Here is a 12,793-nt window from a genome sequence, read left to right on the forward strand (position 1 = left end):
GCATCGGCAGGCGGACTCTCAACCACTGCGCCACCAGGGAAGCCCATGATTTTTAATAAATATCTAGAGCAGTGGAAGTTTCAGAGTAAAAAAAAATGAAAGTATAGAATAGAAACATAATTTAGGGATCTTTAAGGGATCTTCTGAGCACTCTCAAAATTAACAGAAAATTAAACTTGATTTTTAAAATAATTGCATTTTTAAAGAAAAGCCTTTTTTCTTTGCTAAAAAATGAATAGTGCTGTTTTAATAAACGTTGAATGTTTAATCTTTAGTTATAATAAGCAAGTTACGAAAACTCCAGTCTTGTGAGAATTGAAAGAAGGAAAAGCAATGGGTATAAAGAACATTACAAAGACAGAGTGAAAGAAATTTTCATGACTTTCCTGAACAAATAAAAATATTTGTGAAAAGAGCTTCAAGATGGAGGAGGAGTAAGATGTGGAGATCACCTTCCTCCCCACAAATATATCAAAAATACATCTACATGTGGAACACCTACAGAACACTTACTGAACACTGGCAGAAGCCCTCAGACTTCCCAAAAGGCAAGAAACTCCCCACATACCTGGGTAGGTCAAAAGAAAAAAGAGAGACAAAAGAATAGGGACGAGACCTGCACCTCGGGGAGGGAGCTGTGAAGGAGGAAGTTTCCACATATTAGGAAGCCCCTTCACTGGCAGAGACAGAGCATGGGGTAAGCGGGGGGAGGGGGGGTTGGTAAGCGGAGGGGGGAAGCTTCAGAGCCACAAAGGAGAGGGCAGCAACAGGTGTGCAGAGGGCAAAGCAGAGAGACTCCCGCACTGAGGATCGGTGCTGACCAGCTCTCACCAGCTTGAGAGGCTTGTCTGCTCACCCGCCAGGGCAGGTGGGGGCTGAGAGCTGAGGCTCGGGCTTCAGAGGTCAGATCCCAGGGAGAGAACTCGGGTTGGCTGCTTGAAAACACAGCCTGAAGGGGGCTAGTGCGCCACAGCTAGCCGGGAGGGAGTCCGGGTAAAAGTATGGAGCTGCCTAAGAGGCACCACTGGTTTCAGGGTGCGCGAGAAGAGATTTCAGAGCACCACCTAAATGAGCTCCAGAGATGAGCATGAGCCGCGGCTACCAGCGCGGACCCCAGAGACGGGCATGAGACGCTGAGCCGCGGCTACCAGCGCGGACCCCAGAGACGGGCATGAGACGCTAAGGCTGCTGCTGCCGCCACCAAGAAGCCTGTGTGCAAGCACAGGTCACTATCCACACCTCCCATGCTGGGAGCCTGTACAGCCCGCCACTGCCAGGGTCCCATGATCCAGGCACAACTTCCCCGGGAGAACATATGTAGTTCCTCAGGCTGTTGCAACGTCACGCTGGCCTCTGCCTCCACAGGTTGGCCTCGCATTCCATACCCCTCCCCCCCGCTAGCCTGAGTGAGTCAGAGGCCCCAGTCATCTGTTACTTTAACCCCATGCAGTCTGGTGGAGGAGGAGCAGATGCCCTCAGGTGACCTACACGCAGAGGTGGGTCCAAATCCAAAGCTGAACCCCAGGAGCTGGGCGAAGAAAGAAGAGAAAGGGAAATTTCTCCCAGCAGCCTCAGAAGCAGCGGATTAAATCTCCACAATCAACTTGATGTACCCTGCATCCGTGGAATACCTGAATACACAACAAATTATCCCAAAATTCAGGCAGTGGACTTTGGAGCAATGATATATATTTTTTTTCCTTTTTCTCTTTTGTGAGTGTGCATGTGTAGGCTTCTTTGTGTGATTTTGTCTGTACACTTTGATTTCACCATTTGTCCTAGGCTTCTGTCTGTCCTTTTTTGTTTTTTTTAGCGCAGTTTTTAGCACTTGTTATCATTAGTGGATTTGTTTTTTTGGTTTGGTTGCTCTCTTCTTTCTTTCTTTCTTTTTAATTTTTTTATCTTTAATAATTATTTATTATTTTAATTATTTTATTTTATTCTTTCTTTCTTTTTTTTTTCTCCATTTTCTTCAGAGCCGTGTGGCTGACAAAGTCTTTGTGCTCCAGCTGGGTGTCAAGCCTGAGGCTCTGAGGTAGGAGAGCCGAGTTCAGGACATTGGTCCACCAGAGACCTCCCAGACCCACATAATATCAAAGGGTGAAAGCTTTCTCAGAGATCTCCATCTCAACGCTAAGACCCAGCTCCACTCAATGACTGGCAAGCTATAGTGCTGGACACCCTATGCCAAACAACAAGACAGGAATACAACCCCACCAATCAGCAGACAGGCTGACTTAAATAATAATAAGTTCACAGACACCCTAAAATAAACACCGGACACAGCCCTGCCCACCAGAAAGACAAGATCCAGACTCATCCAGAAGAACACAGGCACCAGTCCCCTCCACCAGGAAACCTACACAACCCACTGAAACAACCTTACCCACTGAGGGCAGACACCAAAAACAATGGGAACTATGAACCTGCAGCCTGCAAAAAGGAGATGCCAAACACAGTAAGTTAAGCAAAAAGAAGACAGAGAAATACACAGCAGATGAAGGAGCAAGGTAAAAATGCACCAGACCAAACAAATGGAGAGGAAATAGGCAGTCTACCTGAAAAAGAATTCAGAGTAATGATAGTATAGATGATCCAAAATCTTGGAAATAGAATGGAGAAAATAAAAGAAACATTTAACAAGGAACTAGAAGAACTAAAGAGCAAACAAACAATGATGAACAACACAATAAATGAAATTAAAAATTCTCTAGAAGAAATCAAAAGCAGAATAACTGAGGAAGAAGAATGGATAAGTGACCTGGAAGATAAAATAGTGGAAATAACTACTGCAAAGCAGAATAAAGGGAAAAAAATGAAAAGAATTGAGGACAATCTCAGAGACCTCTAGAACAACATTAAACATATCACCATTTGACTTACAGGGGTCCCAGAAGAAGAATAGAAAAAGAAAGGGGCTGAGAAAATATTTGAAGACATTATAGTTGAAAACTTCCCTAATATTGAAAAGGAAAGAGTCAGTCAAGTCCAGGAAGCACAGAGAGTCCCATACAGGATAAATCCAAGGAAAAACAGGCCACACGCATATTAATCAAACTATTAAAAATTAAATACAATGAAAAAATATTAAAAGCAGCAAGGGAAAAGCAACAAATAACATACAAGGGAATCCCCATAACGTTAACAGCTGATCTTTCAGGAGAAACTCTGCAAGCCAGAAGGGAGTGGCAGGACACATTTAAAGTGATGAAAGGTAAAAACTTACAACCAAGATTACTCTACCCAGCAAGGATCTCATTCAGAATTGTTGGAGAAATTAAAACCTTTACAGAGAAGAAAAAGCTAAGAGAATTCAGCACCAACAAACCGGCTTTACAACAGATGCTAAAAAACTTCTCTAGGCAGGAAACAAGATAAGGAAAAGACTTAAAGTAACAAACGTAAAACAATTAAGGAAATGGTAATAGGAACACACATATTGATAACTACCTTATGTAAATGGATTAAATGCTCCAACCAAAAGACATAGATTGGTTGAATGCATACAAAAACAAGTCCCATATATATGCTATCTACAAGAGATCTACCTCAGACCTAGGGACACATACAGACTGAAAGTGAGGGGATGGAAAAAGATATTCCATGCAAATGGAAATCAAAAGAAAGCTGCAGTAGCAATACTCATACCAGACAAAATTGAGTTTAACATAAAGACTATTACAAGAGACAATGCAGGACGCTACATAATGTCATGTGATCAATCCAAGAAGAAGATATAACAATTGTAAATATTTATGCACCCAACATAGGAGCACCTCAATACATAAGGCAAATGCTAACAGCCATAAAAGGGGAAACTGACAGTAACACAATCATAGTAGGGGATTTTTAACCCCACTTTCACGAATGGACAGATCATCCAAAATGAAAATAAGGAAACACAAGCTTCAAATGACACATTAAACAAGATGGACTTAATTGATATTTATAGGACATTCCATCCAAAAACACCAGAATACACTATCTTCTCACGTGCTCATGGAACATTCTCCAGGACAGATCATATCTTGGGTCATATATCAAGCCTTGGTAAAATTAAGAAAATTGAAATCATAGCGTTGTCCTGACCACAATGCTATGAGACTACATATCAATTACTGGAAAAAAAAAACTGTTAAAAATACAACCACATGGAGATGAAACAATACACTACTAAATAATCAAGAGATCACTGATGAAATCAAGGTAATCAAAAGGATACCTAGAAACAAATGACAATGAAAACATGATGACCCAAACCTATGAGATGCAGCAAAAGCAGTTCAAGAGGGAAGTTTATAGCAATACATTTCTACCTCAAGAAACAAGAAACATCTAAAATAAACAACCTAACCTTACACATAAAGCAATTAGAGAAAGAAGAACAAAAATCCCAAAAGTTAGCAGAAGGAAAGAAATCATAAAGATCAGATCAGAAATAAATGAAAAAGAAATGAAGGAAACAATACCTAAGATCAATAAAGCTAAAAGCTAGTTCTTTAAGAAGATAAACAAAACTGATAAAACATTAGCCAGACTCATTAAGAAAGAAAGGGAGAAGACTCAAATCAATAGAATTACAAATGAAAAAGGGGAAGTAACAACTGACACTGCACAAATACAAAGGATCATGAGAGATTACTACAAGCAACTATAATAAAATGGACAACCTGGAAGAAATGGACAAATTCTTAGAAAAGCACAACCTCCCAAGACAGAACCAGAAAGAAATAGAAAATATAAACAGACCAATCGCAAGCACTGAAATCAAAACTGCAATTAAAAATCTTTCAACAAACAAAAGCCCAGGACCAGATGGATTCACAAGTGAATTCTATCAAACATTTACAGAGGAGCTAGCATCAATCCTCCTCAAACTCTGCCAAAATATAGCAGAGGGAGGAACACTCTCAAACTCATTCTATGAGGCCACCATCACCATGATAGCAAACCCAGACAAAGATGTCACAAAAAGTACAGAACGATATCACTGATGAACATATAGATGCAAAAATCCTCAACAAAATACAAGCAAACAGAATCCAAGAGCACATTAAAGGATCATACACCATGATCAAGTGGAGTTTATCCGAGGAATGCAAGGATTCTTCAATATATGCAAATCAATCAATGTGATACACCATATTAACAAACTGAAGGAGAAAAACCATATGATCATCTCAATAGATGCAGAAAAAGTTTTTGACAAGATTCAACATGCATTTATGATAAAAACCCTCCAGAAAGTAGGCATAGAGGGAATTTACCTCAACATAATAAAGGCAATATATGACAAACCCACAGTCAAGATCATTCTCAATGGTGAAAAACTGAAAACATTCCCACTAAGATCAGGAACAAAACAAGGTTGCCCAATCTAACCACTGTTATTCAACATAGTTTTGGAAGTTTTAGCCACAGTAATCAGAGAAGAAAAAGAAATTAAAAGAATCCAAATTGGAAAAGAAATAAAACTGTCACTGCTGGCAGATGATATGGTACTATACATAGAGAATCCCTAAGATGCTACCAGAAAACTACTAGAACTAATAAATGAATTTGGTAAAGTGGCAGGAAATAAAACTAATGCACAGAAATCTCTTGCATTCCTATACACTAATGATGAAAAATCTGAAAGAGAAATTAAGGAAACACTCCCTTTTACCATTGCAACAAAAAGAATAAAATACTTAGGAATAAGCCTACCTAAGGAGACAAAGGACCTGTATGTGAAAAACTATAAGACACTGATGAAATAAATTAAAGATGATACAGACAGATGGAGAGATATACCATGTTCATGGATTGGAAGGTTCAACATTGTGGAAATGACTATACTACACAAAGCAATCTACAGATTCAATGCAATCCCTATCAAAATACCAATGGCATTTTTTACAGAACTAGAACAAAAAAATTCACAATATGTATGGAAACACAAAAGGACCCCGAATAGCCAAAGCCATTTTGAGAAAGAAAAACAGAGCTGGAGGTATCTGGCTCCCTGACTTCAGACTATACTACAAAGCTACAGTAATCAAGACAGTATGGTACTGGCACAAAAACAGAAATAGAGATCAGTGAAATGGGATAGAAAGCCCAGATATAAACCCACTCACATATGGTCACCTTATCTTTGATAAAGGAGGCAAGAATATACAATGGAGAAAAGACAGCCCCTTCAATAAGTGGTGTTGGGAAAACTGGACAGCTACATGTAAAAGAATGAAATTAGAACAGTCCCTAACACCATACACAAAAATAAACTCAAAATGGATTAAAGACCTCAGTGTAAGGACAGACACTATAAAACTCTTAGAGGAAAACATAGGCAGAACACTCTATGACATACATCACAGCAAGATCCTTTTTGACCCATCTCCTAGAGAAATGGAAATAAAAACAAAAATAAACAAATGGAACCTAATGAAACTTCAAAGCTTTTGCACAGCAAAGGAAACCATAAACAAGACCAAAAGACAACCCTCAGAATGGGAGAAAATATTTGCAAATGAAGCAACTGACAAAGGATTAATCTCCAAAACGTACAGGCAGCTCATACAGCTCAATATCAAAAAAACAAAAAACCCAATCCATAAATGGGCAGAAGACCTAAATAGACATTCCTCCAAAGAAGATATACAGATTGCCAACATGAAAGGATGCTAAACATTACTATTCATTAGAGAAATGCAAATCAAAACTACAATGAGGTATCATCTCACACCAGTCAGAATGGCCATCATCAAAAAATCTACAAACTATAAATGCTGCAGAGGGCATGGAAAACAGCGAACCCTCCTACACTCTTGGTGGGAATGTATGTTGATACAGGCACTATGGAGAACAGTATGGAGGTTCCTTAAAAAGCTAAATATAGAACTACCATACGACCCAGCATCCCACTACTGGGCATATACCCTGAGAAAACCATAATTCAAAAAGGCACACGCACCCCAATGTTCATTGCAGCACTATTTACAATAGCCAGGACATGGAAGCAACCTAAGTGTCCATCGACAGATGAATGGATAAAGAAGACATGGCACATATATACAATGGAATATTACTCAGCCATAAAAAGAAATGAAATTGATTTATTTGTAGTGAGGTGGATGGACCTAGAGACTGTCATACAGAGTGAATTAAATCAGAAAGAGAAAAACAAATACCGTATGCTAACACATGTATATGGAATCTAAAAAAAAAAAAAAGTTTCTGAAGAACCTAGGGGCAGGACAGGAATAAAGATGCAGATGTAGAGAATGGACTTTTGGACACGAGGAGGGAGATAGGTAAGCTGGGACGAAGTGAGAGAGTGGCATGGACATATATACGCTACTAAATATAGATAGCTAATAGGAAGCAGCCGCATAGCACAGGGAGATCAGCTAGGTGCTTTATGTCAACCTAGGGGGGTGGGAAAGGCAAGGTGGGAGGGAGATGCAAGAGGGAGGAGATATGGGAATATATGTTTTTGTATAGCTGATTCACTTTGTTATACAGCAGAAACTAACACACCAGTGTAAAGCAATTATACTACAGTAAAGATGTTAAAGAAAATGTTTGTGAAACAAGTGAATGAGGAGAAAACAACAAAAAATGAATGGTTAAAGAGGTATGATTTCTTTAGGTTAATTACCCTAATTCATATAAATGAATAAATAGCTATTTATTTATTCAAGTCATAAATAAATCTGAGCAAAGGGAATTTAGAGACCTTGGAGACCTCAGACCTTCATAATAAAAGAGACTCAATGTGTTCTACTTCAATAGGAGTACTTACTACAATCTATTTTTATCTTGTGATTATCAGTCTTTTATCTCATTAGACTATAAGGTATTGGAGGGTAAAGAATGGGTATAAGGGTTTTTTTAATGTTAGCCATACTCAGGAAGGTAGACAGGAACAAGGCACTCTTACTGCCTTTCCAGGAAGAATAAATAGTGACCATCTGGATTTTGATATCTCTGGGATATCCTGTGGAGTCTGTCTCCTTGAATCTATAATATGCAACATTTGAATTATCTAACAAATCTTAGCTTGTCCTTACGAGTTATTTTCCACAATGGTGAGATCACATTTAATCTTATTTATTATGAAAATCACACTTTAAGATAGGTATATTTAAATTAAAATGTGTACAAGGAAAATAAATAGTTCTGAAATACATGCATTAAAAAAGTAGTGGGAAACTGAGTTTGCTAGCCTGCAGACAGAATGACTCAAGATGAGAGGAGTGGTGGAATATAATGGTTGCTTTCAAATATTTGAAAAAAAGACTAATATGAGTGGAATCAGATACAATGGTCCTCACAAATACAATCTGATCTCATAATGTAGTTGGCTAATGATTTCCCTTAAATACCAAGATGTACTTTCCAACTGTCTGCCTCAGAAAGTAGTGAACTGCTATCATTGGTAGTATCAAAGCATAGCCTGGCAAAAACAGGCATTTGTAGAGGAATTAAGTATCAAATAGTTAACTTTTTTTTTAGGATTTTATCTAACCCTGAAATACCCTCAAGCTAAATTTGTGGTTAACCTCTGCAAATAAGGTCTAGACATCGAAGAGAAAGTTATATTCTCACTATATGTGTTCTGCTCATTCACTGATGTCAAATTATGAAATCAGCTTGTTTCTTTCTTTGCATTACTTATAAATAATTTTTTTTTAGGTTGAAGTTGTTCATCTTTTCAGCTTTGCTGTAAATCTGTCATCTCAGAAGGGTTCTTTCACTTTGGTATTTCATCTAGAGCTGAAAACTGAATTCTCTATCACATGGTGAAATCTGTAGTTTAATAATTCATCAAATGTGAGCCAGCCAAGGGATCTTTTGAAACCTCCTTTTTTGCCTCCACTTGAATTCTTTTGGCCTTTGTTCTGTATCAAAAAAAGGGTTTTAACATATGGAAGAAATCATCAGAAACTTGAACAAGATTTTATTCTTAGACACGTAAACTTGAACAAATTCTTGCCAGTGACAGGGCTATCAAAGGAGTATGACATCCATCTGGGCAGGTTCTCCCAGATAGTCCCCCAACTGATTGAACTTCAGGCAAGTCACTGGATGCCAGTGTAAGTAAGCACTATCTGGCCAGTCATTTCCCATAGTGCAGTGAGCCAAGAATCCAGATGTTGCTGCTGCTGTTACTATTACTGAAAATAAATGTGTGTCAACCAGGTAACCAGGACATGCAGCTGTACTATTCCCTTTACACCCACTGTACTTTTCATTTTATTTCTAGAGAAAAACTTAGAATTTAAAAAGTTCAAAGAGTTATACACGATGTGGAAAACATTGGGAATTCAAAGGTGCATTAACTACCAATTATATCTCTTAGCTTAAAACAGTATGTTGGCCCTTGTTAGTGTTCAGTGTATTTGGCCAGTGTTAATGATACCCTTTTATCTTTGTGGAGGGCATTTTTCTTCACCTGTGGCCTTAACAGCACTATCCAACCTAACTTCCTACTTCGTGATATGCAAAGACATACCTAATATATCTAACCACATCAAAACAATAAATAATCTTACTGAACATGATGTTAACACACTCAAGGTTCAATTTTCATCAGAAAGATCAAAGACAGTGATTTACTATAAGAGTGTGGTAGAATATGTTCTTCCTATTGTGAGCTGCTTAACAACTTGGTGACAAGCTTTCCAATGATTAATACTAAACATACATTAAACCTCACCTGGAGATTTACTCCATAGTACAATTTTGCTAAATCACATCCAGGAAAATAAGCTGTGAACTAACAGTAGCATATGTTTTAGTAAGAATGGTTAATATATTCTCTTTTTGGAGAAACAGGTTGCAAACTAAAAGAATTTTTAAATTTTACGTGTAAATGTATATTTACAGTCATATGAAATTTACATGTAATCCTACAAATATTGTTACCTTACAGAAACAAATTTCATTTTAATATTCCTTGAAATGAATGGTTTCTATCATGAGAATTATTCTTCAATAATTTAAATCTTATTGAATTATTATGTTTATATTTCAATAGTTTTATAAATATTTTAAAAAGGAATTAGCTGAAAAATGCCTCATAGACAACCAATGAGACATCCAATACTATAGATATTTTTTTAAGTTATTTTAGAACTACACTTGGTGAGTCTATATTATTAACATTTATAGTGAATGCCTGTCATGTAGGGGGAAAAAAGAGCACAATACTTATTCTTTCTTCTTGGGAAAGTAACATCTAACTTTATTAAGTAAAATTCTATTTTAATTTATATATTAATATATGTATTTAAATATGTTTATTTATTTATTATATAAAGTTCTTGCCTTTTATTAAACTTTTTAATCTCAAATAGGGACTCTTTGCCCATTTCCTAATGGCTATTAATGGCTCCAAGAATAAAGCTCAAAATCTTTGAAGAATCTTACTCAGTATTCAAAAGGCCTGTGGGTCTATTTTATATAACCAGCCCCATCTCTCTGCACTCTTTCCCTTTTAATTCATTGTCTACCCTGACATTTCCTAAGAGTGTGTTCTGGGTTAAAATATATTTAGTTTAAAAAAATTAAGCCAAATCCCTAATACATAGTGTATTTTTTGTGAAATTCCCAAGGAGGAGAAGATACCAGTTTATTTGACCGCAGATGCCTTTCATTGCTGACCATTTCTCTGGAATAATACTTTAAGGAACACATTCTGCAAAATGCTTCAGCTGCATTTACGGCTCTTTTTTTTTTTTTTTTTTTTTTTTTACCACCATGCTCTGTCATGCCTCTCTACCTGTTGCATGGAAAACCTTCTTTACATTTCTCCTCCTGGTAAAGCCTTTGTGTATCCTTCAAGATTCAGTTCCATTTTCAATTTTTTTGTCAAATATTCCCCTGACACCTTCAGACTATGCTAATTCATTACTCTCACTCCATATTGTACAGCTTTTCCCCTCTATTTTAGTAGTTTTCATATGCTATTACAATTGCCATATTTCATCAAATATAAAACATAAATGGGTGTACCAAAATTTTTAATCCTCTAAGAAACCAAAACTCACTGTTAATATAATTAATATTAATGTATCATTCTACATAAAATTATATATTACTGGTAGAAATAAGTGTTTTAGACTTATTTAAAATAATTTATTATATGATACTTTTGTGCAGATCTAAGAAGGAAAATCTACATGAAATAAAGAGGGTAAAGTGTTTCTAAAGCTATTCAAATTCTGATTTCAACTTTTGCTAAGTTACTTTTCAACTCAGGATTATAAATATTTGTTATATAGTATCATTCTCTATCATCAAGAGCATTCATAATCTATTTCTTAAGAGAGGGCTTCAGTACTATCTTTGGGTTTTACTTCTAAGTCATACCCTCCCATTCTGTAATTTTTGATGTTGGCATTTTCTTGATCACACAACAGTGTCCCATGCATGTGAAAACAATGACAACTATATGACAATAACAACTTGACAAAAATTGTAATACACTATTGACTCTGAGTCATCCTAATTTTAGAGATATTACAATGTGAAAAATATACACCTTAGAACTGAGGAATTGTGGTATTTTCCCATATCTCCAGTAAGCAATGTATCTCTTGAGGGAAGGACCTTGTCATCTTTAGAAACATCCACAGGCAATCTCTATTCCCACCTACAGGTGTAAACACAGACACACACACATACATACGAACACACTTTTTTGACAAAGATTTTCAAATAACCAAGCTATTGTTGGTGCATTTGTATAAATATCTCCTGCTGAGTCTTATGATACACACTTTTAAAACACCTTTGATGCTGTAACCCCTAAACTGAATAATAAATAGGTGAATAGATATGTACAGGTTTGGAATAGTTGAGCAACTCCTCACTGAGCCTTAAAGATTTACTCCTTATTGCTGATAACTTTGCATATATTGAGCCAATTTGTTTTTTAAAATCAAGAAGGCCTTGCCAATATCTATTTGCAGCCAAGAAGTCTATGGGGATATTGTTATCCAATAAGTATATCTATAGTGTCTAAACAACAGCATAATGTACTTTCTTGTAAGTCTTAAGCATTCTTAGAGAAACTTTTTTTGCATAACTTATACACATTCAGAAAAGAGCTCTACCAATTTCTGAGAACATCCTTCCCATATACATTTTTAAAAAATAGAATTTTCCTCCTGATGAGTAAGTCTGTTTGTGCAGACAGATGGAGCATTGACTAAAGTAGCTAAGCAGTTTTAAATACTAACAGAAAATGCTGACTTATTATTTTTTTTTAATCTCACTTTTCTCAGGCAATTGAGTACTTGCATAACTTGATTTATTTCATGATAATTTAACATGCTGTGAAAATCTGCCTGGGGCTATTTCCAAATTCAAAACAATTTAAAGTTAATACCCCCTAAGTAGGTATTTTTATCCTGAAGAAATCATTGCTTTCTAGAGAGCCACAAGAGCTGTTATAGGTCAAAGTACCAAAATCCATACACTTGGAGTTTTTCGACATTGGATAAAAATATTATTCATAATTTTTGTCATTGTTTTTTAATATCTTAGATAATATTTTAAATGTTCCATCAACTTTTAGGAAATATTTAGTGTGAGATAAGAAGGAAAACATTTAAAGGCAGAAAGAAAGGACAAAGAAAATGAAAACACTAATTCACAAATATACATTCACCCCAATGTTAACAGCAGCATTATTTAAGTAGCCAAGAGATGGAAGCAACCTATACACACACACGCACACGCACACACACACACAATGGAATATTACTCAGCCATAGAAAATGGAATTATGAAATTTTGCCAT

Source organism: Phocoena phocoena, chromosome 11 (genome assembly GCF_963924675.1).
Source record: "Phocoena phocoena chromosome 11, mPhoPho1.1, whole genome shotgun sequence".
Lineage (NCBI taxonomy): Eukaryota > Metazoa > Chordata > Mammalia > Artiodactyla > Phocoenidae > Phocoena > Phocoena phocoena.